The 16,101-nt window shown below is 42.5% G+C and overlaps 1 protein-coding gene across 10 annotated transcripts in view; it reads right to left on the minus strand.

Annotated features, from left to right (window-relative positions):
- Nucleotides 1–16,101, minus strand: part of SPIDR (scaffold protein involved in DNA repair) — a 351,974-nt gene that overhangs the window by 67,449 nt on the left and 268,424 nt on the right. The gene's annotated exons all lie outside the window — the stretch shown is intronic.

Below are 16,101 nucleotides of genomic sequence, written 5' to 3' on the forward strand. Positions count from 1 at the left end.
GAAAGACGAGGCAGCCAACGCTGCAGGACCAGGATCCAGCTGGCACTGCCAGCACAGGTCCCGGGCGGGTGAGGGCACGCTCTCCTGTGCCAGGCAGGCAGCATGACGCTCAAAGAGAAACAGTGCCTGCAGTGAACACCTCTGCTGACTTCAGGTAGGTAAGGAGTAGAGGTTTTCCCTTGGAGGGTTACAGAGACTCAGAACATGAAGAGTTTTCTCTCTCACTTTTGTACGTGGAAAAGTTTCTTTTCTTTGTTTTTTGCATCTAGGATCTAGCTGAGAATCTAGCTGTGATCATCTCTAACTTAAGTTCACTATGCTTTTTTCAAGCCATGATGCTGCTGTGTACTTTGAACGTGCTCAGTGAATATTAGCTGATAGTGCTGGTGAATGCAGGCAGTAGACAGCTCGCTCTCTCTGTCCCCTCTCCTCTCCCGTCAGCCACACTTGAGCCTGGCCCCACTTTCTATGTGAGGGATGCAGACCTGAATGAAACAATTTCTTATATTGATGCTTTATAGTCCAGTGGGACCCACAGAAAGATAAACTCAGATTTGTTAAAGTAGTTCATGATAGGCCCCAACATGGGAAAATAAAAGGTATTAAAAATCCAAAACTCTTGGTTTAAAATTCAACACAGAAGCACCAATCAAAACGGCTGAATACAACACAGTGACAGCGCCAAGCACTGGTGACACTGCTCAGAGACTGGGTCCCTCACACACTGCTGGCGGGAAGGCAGATGCTGCAGCCACTCTGGAACAGTGCGGCAGCTTCTCATCGAACTGAACCTGTAACTGACCTACCACCCAGAAACTGCACTCGGGGGCGTTTGTCCCAGAGAAACGAAAACAGGTTCACACAAAAGCCTGTATACACAGACGCTCACAGAAGCTTTATTCATAACAGCCCTGAAGTCCTCCAACAGTGAGACGCTAGGTCAAACTGCAGGGCATCCAGAGCCAGGAGCACACTCAGCACCAGATGGGGACGGACACCACTGGCTCAGAGACAACTCAGGCGGACCTCCAGGGAACCATGCTGCGCGAAAAAGGCCAATCCTCAAAGCTTACACACTGTACATCTATACAACACTTACATAATATTCTTGAAAGGAGAACATGATAGAAAGGGAGAACAGATGGGCGGCTGCCAGGCACTGGGGTGGGGCGGGAGGGAGGTGGGACAGAGGGAAGGGGGTGTGATTATGGAAGGGCAACAGAAGGGATTTTGTGGCGATGGAACTGTGTGGAACATACACGAACCTACACTGCATCACTTCTTATAACTCCATGTGACTCTCCAATGATCTCAGCAAAAATTCTAATTAAGAAAAAAACAAAAAACCTACCAGAGATAACACAACGTGAAAAACTCTACTGAACATAATTACAGCATTCACTCCCCAAATACACCTGTGGGCTCTGCTGTACAATAAGGAAAATGACCATTACTTCTACCATAAACCCTGACCCACAGGACACGAGAAGCAGTGAGACCTGAAGCCGAGTATCTGTCTCACCAGCACCTTCCTGCCCCCGCCGGGGACGGTGCCTGTTCACCCAGGACAGCACGGGCCTCCCAGCCACATCCTCCTCTAATTCACACAGCCCAGGAAGGTCAGGGAGACGCATCCGCACGTCGGAGGCAAAACAGGACATGCACACTCAAGCCAAGGCCTATGTTTTCTCTCTTCTGGGTTTGCTCTAAGTGGTAACATTTTAGTCCTAATATACAAATAGTTCTACACAGTGATCTCTGACTAGAAGGGATGTTTCTTCCCTCTCTTTTTCCTTCATCTTTGAAATCTACTTTCCCACATCTTTATACCTGTTCGTGTGTGTGTGTGTGTGTGTGTGTGTTTTTAAGAAACATGTCCCTGTCTAGTCTTAAAAAGGAAAAAAAAAAAAACCATCTTTCAAATCATCTCATACACATCTGGTAGCATGGCACGGAGGTCCAGCAACAGGTAGTAGCGTTGGCCTTGTTTTCATGGTGCTGTTAGCCCTGTTATTGTCCCTTTCCTAAGAAAAGCACTGCCACCCACACGGCCAGAAGCTGCAAGAGGTGACATGAAATGCTCAGGGACTTTTACTTTCTTTCTTCATCAAAGAGTTTACGCAATTTTATGACTGCATACGTGACCGGCTTTTTGTTTAAAAATGTTCTAGACATCAAGAAACAATGTTATCAACGTTAATTTTCCAAATACCAGATTATAGCCACCTGTTTCGACAGCTGACAGTAACTGCTCACACTTCAAATAAAAATATTACCTGTAGTTTTTCTATTATCAGTGCCAGTGCAGGCTGCACCAGAGTGAGTGAGAGTAACCATGCTTATGCTATAACCAGTGGTAGCTACAGAATGTGAAATACCTTGGCTGCTACATTTAGAACAGCAAATTGCTCAGAGGCACACAGACTCGGTTCTGAGTTCCAGCTCTGCCCCAGACAAGTCTCCGGCCTCCTGCCCTGTTAGCGGTCTCCTCTGAGCAATGGGAAAACTCACACCCACCTCTCCCAGGTGCTGGCCTTTTCCATCACTGCTGAGCAGAGTGCCACTGGCAGGTACTGCATGGATATTTTATGTGCTTAATTAGCCCCTCAAACAAGCAAACAAAAACACAAGCACTTGGCATACTGTAGGTTCTCAAACAAGTTTCCTTTCTTCTCCCTTGTGTACACAGTCAAATTGAAATGTTGCACAGAGGCAGTAAAAATGATTACAGTGTGCTGACATTCTTTGGGCTAAGAACAAAATGTTTCATAACTTCAGCTTAAAAGACGTATTATAAAAAAGACTAGAAGATAATATACAAAATGATTATACAGTGAATAGAATAATTTTTCGATTAGTGCAAATTTTGAAATTTTCTATAGATGTCACCATGTTGCTTTTATCTGTTAAAATTACACAAAAATATTAATGGACCAGGCTGTCACTTCCATGGTCACATTATTTCATGCACAAGATGGGCTGTGAGCACAAGCAGTGCAGAGTGCAATGTTGAGCAATGCTGCTTGTGGTGTAGTCCTGCCAAGCCTGGCCCACGCCTGGGTACCATGTGTTATCTCTCAAATTTCAGAGTAGGTAAAACTCTGCTGTTTGTTTGACGAAGATGGGGTGGTAGTTCAACTTGGCATTTCACTAGCAGTAGAAGCAATCACAGTACAGGACATCTCACAATTAAATTAAAATGTAAATTTTTCTTTGTTAATGGGATGTAATGAAAAAAGTTGTGAAAAAACATTTCCTAACCCCCCTGACATTTTTCTAAAAATAGTCCATTCCAAAGGGTTTAACGCAAAATATGTTCTGTTTGGGTGTTGGGGAGGGGGCTGTGTGTGCAGAATTCTCTCTCACATCTGTGACTCCTGCAAAAATATCTGGCAGTACATTCAGTTCTGTGTCTTAAAACCTCACAAGGCCAATTTAAAAATAATATTATAAATGCTCACGGTATCATCACTTAACTAATCTAAAGCAACAAAACATTTGGCTCTTCAGTTCTCTCAGATCAGCCTGAGGTAACGGCTGAATCCTGGATTCTGGTCTCACTAGAAAGACTTAGCTTGTCACAGAGTAAATTTCATATAAATCAAGGAGCTGTATTTCACTGGCCTTCCAGAAAATAAAGTACAATTATAAATGAAAACCATATGTTGATTCTCTGAATTTCTGATGAGTTGTGAACCCTGAAAAATCAAGTAAGAATTCTTCATCAGCCCTTCATTCCTTTTTCATATGATCGGAACAAATAAATCTAAACCTGTTTTTGAGATACAAAGGCAGTCTTTCACCGTTTGCCCTGCTGTATCTATTGTGACGATTCCTGAATCCAGTGCTTTTCTGTGCTACTTTCTGGTTTAAAAATATGCAGTACTATTTGTGTGGTTTTAAAAATCCATTAACTAGCACATGAAATATGGAGTTATGAGGAGGTAAGACCCACGTAATTGTAGACAAAAGCCTAAATTCTTATTTTCAAGAACGGTTTGTATGACCCCAGGACAGACCTCCCTTCAAATCTACCGTAATGAGTAAGTTCAAAGCCTGAAGCCAGGGGCCGCGGCCTTTGCTGTCCCCACTGTTTCAAGGCCTGTGGGTCATGCAGAGGCTGCCGGGGATGCGCGGGCCCACCTCCCCTGCCTCGGGCCCTCCCCTCCGGACGCCGGGTCGGCTCCAGGCTTGCTCCGACCCCTGCCGACCCCTGAGGGCGGCAGGTGACTTCCCACGCGGTGACCGCTGCTCTCCTGCCTTTGAGCCCCCGGGGCACACGCGGTGGGCTGATCTCCATCCCCGGAAGGGCGGACCAGTGGTGCCGGCTCAGCTGCGAGCGTTCGGCCAGGCGCCGGGCCACAGCGCCGGGACGAGAACGAGGCGCAGGAGAGGGCGCCTCTTCTCTGCGACCTGCCGCCGCCCCGCACCCGGCGCGTGAGCCCGGACGCGGTGTGGGTGGCGCGCGGCCGCGCGGCCCCCTGCCCCGGTGCTCCGGAGGGCGCGGCCCACCCGTGGACCAGGTGAGTCGGCGGCCTGGCCCGGCGGACGCGGAAGCTCGAGAAACACCGCACGCGCGCCACAGGGCAAGGAAGCCGCGATGCCCTCCGCCTGCCCGGGTCGGGAGACCGCGGGGCGCCACGGATGGCGCGGGAAGCACAAACCCTGGGCTCCTTCCCACTCCCCACTGTTTCTCTCCGAATCTGCATTAGCCCTGCTTCCACCCACACTCTGATTTACATTTTTTCCTTGGGCTTTCTATTTTCCCGCGTTCATTCTCTCACTCGCAAATCATAAATCCTGGTATAAAGGTTTGGTTTTTTTACCTTACTTTGGCTCCTAAGTTTGCTATGCTGCCTCTATCATTTTGTAATTCAACGTCTGAAGGCCAAGTACACAGAGGAATCCCGATATTTCTACAGTCACATCATTTCACCACATGTGACAGGAACCATTTTATCTGAAAATTAATATATTACTTCATTAAGCACTTTACACATTCTTTCTGTATGTAGTTCAAAAATACGTAAGCATATACTTACACCTTCACGTGTTATCTTGATGAGCACTGTGGGAAGTTACAACTATAGTAAACACTGGCTGAAAATTCTCTTTTATCCTTCAAAGGAAATACGAGACATAAAGAAATTCGCCTCTTTGTATAGATCATGGGTTGGCAAACTATGGCCTGTGGCCCAAATTCTTCCTGCCACCTGTCTTTGTAAATAAAGTTTCATTGGGACCAGCCCATCTGTTCAGGCGTTCTTGCCCAGAGCTGCTTTCACACCACAAAGGCTGAGGGGAGGGACTGGGACAGCCTAAAATACTGCACTTGCCAGCCCCGCTCTATAAATGAGAACAAAACGAAACGCCACCGTGAGCCAGGCACCTCACCTCTGCTACTTCATTTAACCTCCTAAACAACCCTGTGAGGTGGATGACAGTCCAGCCCCTAGCACCACCCTACAAACGGAACCACTGAATCTCTGAGCCTGTCAGACCCTTGTTCTGGGGAAAAAGAAAGCATCAGGAGGAATCAAGGACAATTCTGGATCCTGTGAGAGGTGGCTGCGTCTCCTCAAACAGCTGCTACAACTGTTACAGGAAGAATCTCAGCCCTTGTGTTTTCACGACTTCGTCACGTCAAATGCCTCAGCTCACTTCTGCCAATAAATCAGGTTTAACAGAACACTATATTTTCTAATTTCTGGTGAAACTGATCCAGGAAGTAGCTGAGCCTCACAGATTCTTGGCTACTTCGGAACACTGGCTAAATTGGTTTATCCTTTAATCCCCAAAACAAGCCACACAAGAATCCAATAAACACTCTCCATTCAAAATGTTTTTATTTCCCATTTCCACTCCTATAGATAGAAATGAATATATATGTACATACATTTATTTCCATCTAGCTATTAATGATGTCTAAAAAGTTAGATTTTGCCTTCAGTCAGAGTTCACCCCTTGAAAAGCTACAGCAATACAAACACTTCTATTTAACTTATCCAGAAATGCTTGGGTAAATTATTCTCTGCCCCCTATAAGATGATGATTCCTTGCTGTGGGCAGAGGAGAAACAACTTTCTCCACCCAATTTTTATAACACTGATGGGAAAACATCCTAGCTCTCTTCAAAAGCGTCATCCAAGGGAAGCATGATCTGTGGAAGGATGGCTGCTTTAATAAGGAAAGCTATCTATATTTTTGTTTTCAAGGGTGATTTGAAGAGCACTCAGGGAGTTCCTGTGTTTTAACGGAACCCTTTTAAATCACATCTCATGACAGACTGGGTGAGTTCATGTAAACACAGTCGGTGGTATCATGAGTAACAAAATCTGTTTCCATCAGAAGCCCTTTATCCTGCCTAAGAGACCTGTACACTAATAGGAGCCCAGGCTTGAGTTAACCAGCTACAGCTGGTTCAGTGCTATAAAAAGAACTAATGAAAACACCAACACTGCCTCTCACCCCACTTCAGCCAGTGTGTCAAGGCTGCTCAGACAGCCCTTTCCAAATACTCTGTGAATGAACCGGCTGAGCTTGGTTCTCTCAGTTGTTTACTGAACAGCATGGGCAGAGATGTGTGTGCAGGGACCACTGAGCAGACGTGGGGAGGGCAGGACCACAGGATCTATTAGTGCATGAGGCCAATTTTCCGAATGATCTTTAATTTAGCTCTATAACATATAGGAGGCAGAGAAAACTTTCAAAAGCAGAGCTAGAGTACTCTGAGCAATTTCTTAAGCACACATACACACTTTGAGTACTTAAGTTTTTGTCGTGCAAATGTATCATTAAATCTGAGATAAATTAATGCCTTATCAGATATTCTAAATTCTTAATTCAATGTAAATAATTCCTTACTGACTGCTTTCCAAAAGGAAGCAATCATCTGATAAAGAAATGCTCACAGGGCTTCCCTGGTGGCGCAGTGGTTGAGAGTCCGCCTGCCGATGCAGGGGACACGGGTTCGTGCCCCGGTCCGGGAAGATCCCACATGCCGCGGAGCGGCTGGGCCCGTGAGCCATGGCCGCTGAGCCTGCGCGTCCGGAGCCTGTGCTCCACAACGGGAGAGGCCACAACTGTGAGAGCCCTGCGTACCGCAAAAAAAAAAAAAAAGAAATGCTCACTATTTTAATTCTTTACACGGCTAAAAACGCCCAGACTTTTAGTTAGTGCTAGAAGGGGCTGTGGTGAAGCCTTCCATCATTTCATCTCACAGATACTTGTGTGGGGCTCCGAGGATCCTTAGCTTGCCTCAGACCACATTGGCTGGTGGCATAAAGAATCTGGGTGTCTGGCACCCACAACTGTTTCTCTACTCCGTCTTTGCTAGATGTGGCTAAATGAACATGGCCAAGAATAAAACAAACAGTGCCTGGATTATTTCATAGTATCATAGGTTTTGACCTAACCCAGCCTTTTAATGTATGAGGTTACTTGCAATGTCAACTGACAACTTAGGAGTGTTGCCCCGGCCTTTTTTTCACGTCCTTGAATAGCCTGAAAATGTTATTCAATGCACGATTCTGCTGGATGAAAGGGTTTTTTGCCCTGGACATGCAGGGCTGACACTAGGGGCCTGAGATGTTAACCTGCAGTACAGACTCTGAGTCGTTATGTCATCACCACCCCTCCCAAACCCCAGTCCCACACTCCATCTGCCTGTGTGACACCCCTCCAGGGTCTCCCGTCATCACCTCCATTTCCACGTTCAGTTGACGTACTCACTCAAATTAACGTCAGGCACCAAATCACAGATCCAGGAAGTTCAGAGAACACCAAGCAGGAATAAATGCCAAAAACTGAACAATAAACAAAAAACCCAAAAGAAGCTAGAGGAAAAAACCACCTTCTCTATAGAGGAAAAAAGGTAAGAATTATACCTGACTTCTAAGAAACCATGCAAACAAGAAGGGAGTGGAGTGAAAGATCGAAAGTGTTGAGAGAAAAAAGCCCCACCAACCCAGAATTCTGTACCCTGTGAAATTATCCTTAAAAAGTGAAGGAGAAATAAAGACTTTCTCAAACAAAAATTGGGGCAATCTGTTGCCAGTAGACCTGCCTTGCAAGAAATGATACAAGTTCTTTAGAGAGAAGGAGAACGATATAGATCAGAAACTCGGATCTACATGAAGGAAGAGGACTGAAGAAGGAATAAGTGAAGGTAAAAATAAAGACTTTTATATTAACTCTTAATTGATCTAATAGATAACAGTTTGTTTGAAATAATAATAGCAACAATGTATTCAATTATGTATGCTTATGTATATTTCTTACGCATACACACACATGCCTATGTGTGTTTACACATAAGTGAAATGAATGACAGCAACAATACAAGGGATGGGGTGGGGGATGGAATCAGGATTGTCTTGTTCTTATAAGGTACTCACACTACCCAGAAGTGATCCGTGTTATTTAAAAGTGGACTTGGATTTGCTGTAAATGTGTACTGCAAACTCTAGGGCAACCACTAAAAAAAGTAAAAATATAAGCATAACCGACGTGCTAAAAACAGGAGAGAAAATGTTATCATATAAAATGCTCAATTAAGCCACAAAAGACAGAAAAAGAACCCACTTTAAATATAAAGTGGATTAAAAGTAAATGGATGAAGAAAAATATTCCATGCTGACATAATAACACAGTAATAGTAACATGCTACCACAATACTGAAAACAACACCCTAATACGTACATAAAGAGAGCGGGAAAAACGACTTTAATTCCGGACGGAGCAGACTTCAGAGGAAAGTTATCACAGACAAAGAACATTTCACAACGATAAAGGGGTCAATTCTCCAAGAGGACGCAACAATCCTTAATGTGTATGTGCCTAACAACAGAGCATCAAACTCCATGGGATAAAAGAGAACTGCAAAGAGAAACAGATGAATCCACTATCACGGCTGGACCCTTTACCACCTCTCTCTCAGAAATGGACAGATCCAGCTCGTAGAAAATCAGCAAGGTCATAGCTGAACTCAACAACACTGTTAATCAACTGGACGTAAGTGGTATCTATAGACTACTTCATCTCACAACTGCAGAGGACACATTCTTTTCAAGCCCACATGGAACATTCACCAAGACAAACCACAGTCTGGGCCACAGAACACATCTTAACATGCTTAAAGAAACAGAAACTATACAATGTACGCTCTCAGTGGAATTACACTAGAATTCAATAGCGAAGAGATAACCGAAAAATCTCAAAATACATGGAGATGAAAGACAAACTTTTTTTTAAAATTGAAGTATAGTAATTTACAACGTTTCAGGTATATAGCAAAGTGATTGGGTTATATATAACTGAATATATAACTCTTTCAGATTCTTTTTCTATTATAGGTTATTATAAAATACTGAAGACAGTTCCCGGAGCTATACAGTAGGTCCTTGTTGTTCATCTATTTTTTATATATATATATATATATATATATATATATATATATATATATATATATAAAAAAATATAAACCCCTCCCCCCATCTTCCCCCTCTGGTAACCATATGTTTGTTTTTCTATGTCTGTGAGTCTATTTCTGTTTTGTATTGTGTATTTGTATAAATAAGTTCATTTGTATCAGTTTTTTATTAGATTCCATATATGTGATATCATATGATATTTGTCTCTGTCTGACTTACTTCACTTAGCATGATAATCTCTAGGTCCATCCATGTTGCTGCAAATGGCACTATTTCAATCTTTTTATGGCCAAGTAATATCCCATTGTGTAAGGTGCACCACATCTTCTGTATCCATTCATCTGCTGCTTCCGTGTCTTGGCTGCTGTAAACAGTGCTGCTCTGAACACTGGGGTGCATGTATTTCTTCGAAAGAGAGTTTTCATCTTTTCTGGATATATGCCCAGGAGTGGGATGGCTGGATCATATGGTAGCTCTGTTTTTAGTTTTTTAAGGAACCTCCATACTGTTCTCCAGAGTGACATTTACATTCCCACCAATAGTGCAAGGGGGTTCCCTTTTCTCCACACCCTCTCCAGCATTTATTGTCTGTAGATTTTTTGATGACAGGCATTCTGACTGTTGTGAGCTGATACTTAATTGTAGTTCTGATTTGCATTTCTCTAATAATTAGCGATGTTGAGCATCTTTTCATGTGCCTGCTGGCTATCTGTATGTCTTCCTTGGAGAAATGTCTATTTAGGTCTTCTGTCCGTTTTTGGATTGGGTTGTTTTTTGATATTGAGCTGCATGTATGTTTTGGAAATTAATCCCTTGTCAGCTGCATAATGTGCAAATATTTTCTCCCATTCCATAGGTTAAGACAAACTTTTAAATAACACGAGTCACAGAAGAAATCTCAAGAGAAATTTTAAAATTTTTAATAAATGAAAATGGAAACACAACTTATCAAAATGTGTAGGATACAGCAAAAACAGTGCTTAGAGGAAAATTTATACTACTGAACGCATATATTAGAAAAGAAAAATCATCTAAAATCAATAATCTAAGTTTCCACCTTAGGAAACTAGAAAAAAAAGACCAAACTAAATCCAAAGTAAGCAGGGGGAAAAAATAATAAATAAATAAAAGAAAGAATAAAGATTAGAGTAGAAATCAATGAAACTGAAAGGAAATCAATAGAGAAAATCAATGAAACCAAAGCTGATCCTTTGAAAAGATCAATAAAATCTATAAGCCTCGGGCTTCCCTGGTGGCGCAGTGGTTCAGAGTCCGCCTGCTGATGCAGGGGACACAGGTTCGTGCCCAGGTCCGGGAGGATCCCGTGGAACGGCTAGGCCCGTGAGCCATGGCCGCTGAGCCTGCACATCCGGAGCCTGTGCTCCGCAACAGGAGAGGCCACAACAGTGAGAGGCCCGCGTACGGCCAAAAAAAAAAAAAAAAAATCTATAAACCTTTAGCCAGGCTAATAAGAAGAGAGAACACAAATGACTAAATATCACAAGTGAAAGAGGGGGGACTTCCCTGGCAGTCCAGCGGTTAAGACTTTGCCTTCCAACGCAGGGGGTGTGGGTTCGATCCCTGGTCGCCGAGCTAAGACCCCACAGGCCTCACAGCCAAAAAACCAAAATGTAAAACAGAAGCAATACTGTAACAAATTCAATAGAGACTTAAAAAAAACAAAATGAAAGAGGGGACATCACTACATATTCCATGGAAATTAAAAGGAGGGTTTCCCTGGTGGCACAAGTGGTTAAGAACCTTCTTGCCAATGCAGAGGACATCGGTTCGAGCCCTGGTTTGGAAAGATCCCACATGCCGCGGAGCAACTAAGCCCGTGTGCCACAACTACTGAGCCTGCACTCTAGAGTCCACGAGCCACAACTAGTGAGCCTGTGTGCCACAACTACTGAAGCCCGTGCACCTACAGCCCATGCTCCACAACAAGAGAAGCCACCGCAATGAGAAGCCCACGCACTGCAAGTTAGAGTAGCTCCCGCTCGCTGCAAATAGGGAAAGCCCACGCACAGCAACAAAGACCCAACGCAACGTAAAAAAAAAAAAAAAAAAAAAAAAAAAAGACAGGGCCATTTAAAACAAAAAATTAAAAGGATACTAAAGGAATACTATAATTAACTCTATGCCCACAAATCTAATAACCTAGATGAAATGGACCAATTTCTTGAAAGACACAGTCTGCCAAAACTCACACAAGAAGTAGATAATTTGAACAAGCCTATATCTATTAAAAACATTGAACTAATAATTAATAATCTTCCAAAACAGAAAGCACTAGGCTCAGATGGGTTCACTGGTGAATTTGACCAAACATTTAAGAAAAAAATTATATCAATTCTCTGCAATCTTTTTCAGAGGATAAAAGCAGAAGGAACACTTCCTAGCTTATTCGATGAGGCCAGCATTACCCTAATACCAAAACCAGACAAAGGTATTACAAGAAAGGAAAACTACCAACCAATATGTCTCTTCAACACATAGATGCAAAAATCCTCAACAAAATATTAGCAAATTAAATTCAACAGTGTATAAAAGGAATTATGTACCATGACCAAGCAGGATTTATCCCAGTTTTGCAAGGCTGATTCAACATTTGAAGGTCAATTTATGCAAACCATCACATCAACAGACTAAAAAAGAAAAATTACATGATCATATCAATAGATGCAGAATAAACATTTGACAAAACCTGGTATTTCCTGATGATAAAAACTCTTAGTAAACTAGGAATAGAGGGGAACGTTCTCAACTTGATGATTATTCAAAAAACCTACAGCTAACATCATACTCAATGGTGAGAAACTAGAAGCTTTCCCACTAAGAACAGGTAAAAGGCAATGATGTCCCCTCTCACCATTCCCTTTTCAACATTATGCTGGAAGTACTTGCTAATGCATAACACAGGAAAAGGAAATAAAAGGCATACAGATTGGGAAGGAAGATATAAAACTGTCTTTGTTTGCAGACTTGACCGTCGTCTATGTAAAAAATCTGAAAGCATCAATCAAAAACTCCTGGAGGGCTTCCCTGGTGGCGCAGTGGTTGAGAGTTCACCTGCCGATGCAGGGGACGCGGGTTCGTGCCCCGGTCCGGGAAGATCCCACATGCCGCGGAGCGGCTGGGCCCGTGAGCCATGGCCGCTGAGCCTGCGCGTCCGGAGCCTGTGCTCCACAACGACAGAGGCCACAACAGTGAGAGGCCCGCGTACCGCAAAAAACAAACAAACAAAAAAACCACACTACCATTTACATTAGCACCCCCCAAAATGAAATACTTAGGTATATATAGGTACACTGAGGTATAATAATTTATTACAAGATTTACATGAAGAAAACTACCAATATCTGATGAATGAAATCAAAGAAATAAATGGAGAGATATTCCAAGTTCACAGATAGGAAGACCCAGTATTGTCAAGATGTCAGTTTTTCCCAACTGGATCTATAGATTCAGTGCAATCACAATTGAAATCCTGGCAAGTTATTTTGCGGATACTGACAAACTGATTTTAAAGTTTATATATAGCTGCAAAAGACCTAGAAGAGCCAACGCAATATTGAAGAACAACAAAGTTGAAGGACTGACACTACTCAACTTTAAGACTTGCTATAAAGCTACAGTATTAGCTTCATATTATTTCAGAAACGAAGAATAATCTAAAATAAATGATCTAAGTTTCCCCCTTAAGTACTAGTGAAAGTGTGGTACTGGTGAAAGAACGGACAAATAGATCAATGGAACAGAACAGAGAACTAAGAGATAGATCCCTGTAAATAGAGTCAACTGATCTTTGACAAAGGAACAAAGGTAATACAATGGAGCAAAGACAGTCTTTTTAACAAATGGTACTGAAACAACTGGACATCCACATGCAGAAGAATGAATCTCGACGAAGAATTTATACCCTTTACAAAAATTAACTCAAAATGGATCACAGGCCTAAATGTGAAATGCAAAACTATAAAACTCCTAGAAGATAACATAGGAGAAAATCTAGATGTCCTTGGGTATGGTGATAACCTTTTCAGATACACCACCATAGACATGATCCATGAAAGAAATAACTGATGAGCTGGACTTGATTAAAATTAAAAATTTCTGCTCTGAGAAAAACAATATGCAGAGAATGAAAAGACAGCCACAGACTGGGAGAAAATATCTGCAAAAGACACATCTGATAAAGGACTGTAATCCAAAATATACAAAGAACTATTAAAACTTGACAATAAGAACACAAAACAGCTCACCAGAGAAGATATACATGCAGATGGCACACAAGCATATGGAAAGATGCTCCTCATCATATGTCATCAGGGAAATGCAAATTAAGACAGCAATGAGATACTACTACATACCTCTTAGAATGGCCAAAACCCAGAGCACTGACACCGTATGCTGGTGAGTGTGTGGACTCAAAGGAACTGTCGTCAGTCACCGCTGGTGGGAATAGAAGACAGTGCAGCCACTTTGGGAGGCAGTTCGGCAGTTTCTTACAAAACGAAACCTACTTTCATGACGTGATCCAACAATTATACTCCTCGGTATTTACCTTAAAAAGCTGAAAATTTATTGCCCCCCCCCCAAAAAAAACCTGCACACGGATGTTTATAGCAGCTTTATTCATAATTCCTAAAACTTGGGAACAACCAAGACACCCTTCAGTAGGTGAATGGATAAACTGTGGTATATCCAGACAATGGAATATTATTCAGTGCTAAAAGGAAATGAACTATCAATTCATGAAAAGACACAGAGGAAACTTAAATGCATATTACTAAGTTTAAGAACCTGATCTGAAAAGGGTATATAATGTATGATTCCAACTACATTTGCCCCTTGGTATCAAGAGGGGATTGGTTCCAGGACCCCCATGGATACCAAAATCTGCAGGTGCTTAAGTCCCTTAAATAAAATGACACAGTAGAGCTGATCCTCTGTATCCACGGGTTCTACATCCTACAGATACAGAAGGGCAGACTGTATGTGACATTCTGGAAAAGACAAAACTATGGAGACAATAAAAAGATTGGTGGTTGTCAGGGGTGTGGCAGAGGAGATGAACAGGTAGAGCACAGAGGATATTCAGAGCAGTGAAAATATTCTGTGTATTATAATGACGGATATAGGTCATGATACTTTTGTTTGAACCCATGAATGTACATCACCAAGAGTGAACCTGAATGTAAACTCTGGACTCTGGGTGATTATGACATGTCAATGCAGGTTCATCCTTGATAAAAACGCACCATCTGGTGAATGATGTTGATATGGAGGAGGCTACATGTATGTGAGGAAAGAGGTATAAAGGAAATCTCTGCACTCTCCTCTCAATTTTGCTGTAAAACCAAAACTGATCTAAAAAAATCAGTCTTAAAAGAGAAAGTGGGGAGAAATAACATAATTTTTAGTTGACAGAATCAGGATTAAAACAATGAATTGGTTCATGGGCTGAATCTGCCAAAGTGAAACTTAACAGAGATAAATACAAGGTGTTGCATTTGGGTCCAAAAAAAATCAACTTCAAAAGCAAGGACATAGGACTTCCCTGGTGGCGCAATGGTTAAGAACCCGCCTCCCAATGCAGGGGACATGGGTTCAAGCCGTGGTCCTGGAAGATCCCACATGATGCGGAGCAACTAAGCCCGTGCGCCACAACTACTGAAGCCCACGTGCCTAGAGCCTGTGCTCCGCAACAAGAGAAGCCGCCACAAGGAGAAGCCCACACACCGCACCGAAAAGTAGCCCCCACTCGCCACAATTAGAGAAAGCCCGCGCGCAGCAACGAAGACCCAACGCAGCCAGAAATAAATTTTTTTTAAAAAAAGCAAGGACAGAGAAGCTCATCAACAACTTCCCAGGCTTTAATGTAGGAAAACAACTATGATTATGATGAGAAGCACGTTTTTTGTGTGTAATTTTCACATTTGGGGCTGTCGTGCATAAAAGCAAACAGATCAGTTTTACAGGACCCTGAGAGGACGCATCAGTTCCAAGGGTTAGAAGATGCAGGAGGACAAATTTAGGCTCAAGATAGGAGAGAACTTTCTTGGAACAGAACTTCACATGCATGAATGGCTGAGGCAGAGCAATGTGTCTGCCCCATGAGAGCTCAAACGCTCTACAGCTAAGGCTAAAACATCAAGTCAACGATCTACAACTGGTATCTAAGGGCCAATCCAACTCTTAAGACTCCACGATTCTATAACGTTTTTATTTAAAGACATGTAAACCAGAAAACACAAATTAACCAAACCAAAGCTGAATACTCCTACCACCTGGAAAGAAATATTCAAAGACCCATCTGTACGAGTTTGTCTTAGAGCCACATGAAACTGACTCCATTACTTAGAAGAAATGAAGTGAGGTTCAACCATTAACAAAACCTAAAGCTGGCCCTAACTTCTGTCTTAGATAATTTATCAAAAGAGTTTTATTTTACATCAGGTAATACATTCACATGATTCAAATTCAAACCTCTCCTTCCTTCCCCGACCACCTAGTTCTCCTCCTGGGACAACTAAAGTTACTCCCTTCTTGAGGATCCTTCCGGAAATAGTTTATCCATATAAAACATTTAGGTGCATACTGCACCCCCCGCCAAACTTGTTTTAACCAAATGGTAGTACATTTTGTATATTGTTTTGGACTTCGT

This window comes from Aethalodelphis obliquidens, unplaced genomic scaffold (genome assembly GCF_003676395.1).
Source record: "Aethalodelphis obliquidens isolate GAN/ISIS:26980383/991018 unplaced genomic scaffold, ASM367639v1 scaffold33, whole genome shotgun sequence".
Taxonomy (NCBI): domain Eukaryota; kingdom Metazoa; phylum Chordata; class Mammalia; order Artiodactyla; family Delphinidae; genus Aethalodelphis; species Aethalodelphis obliquidens.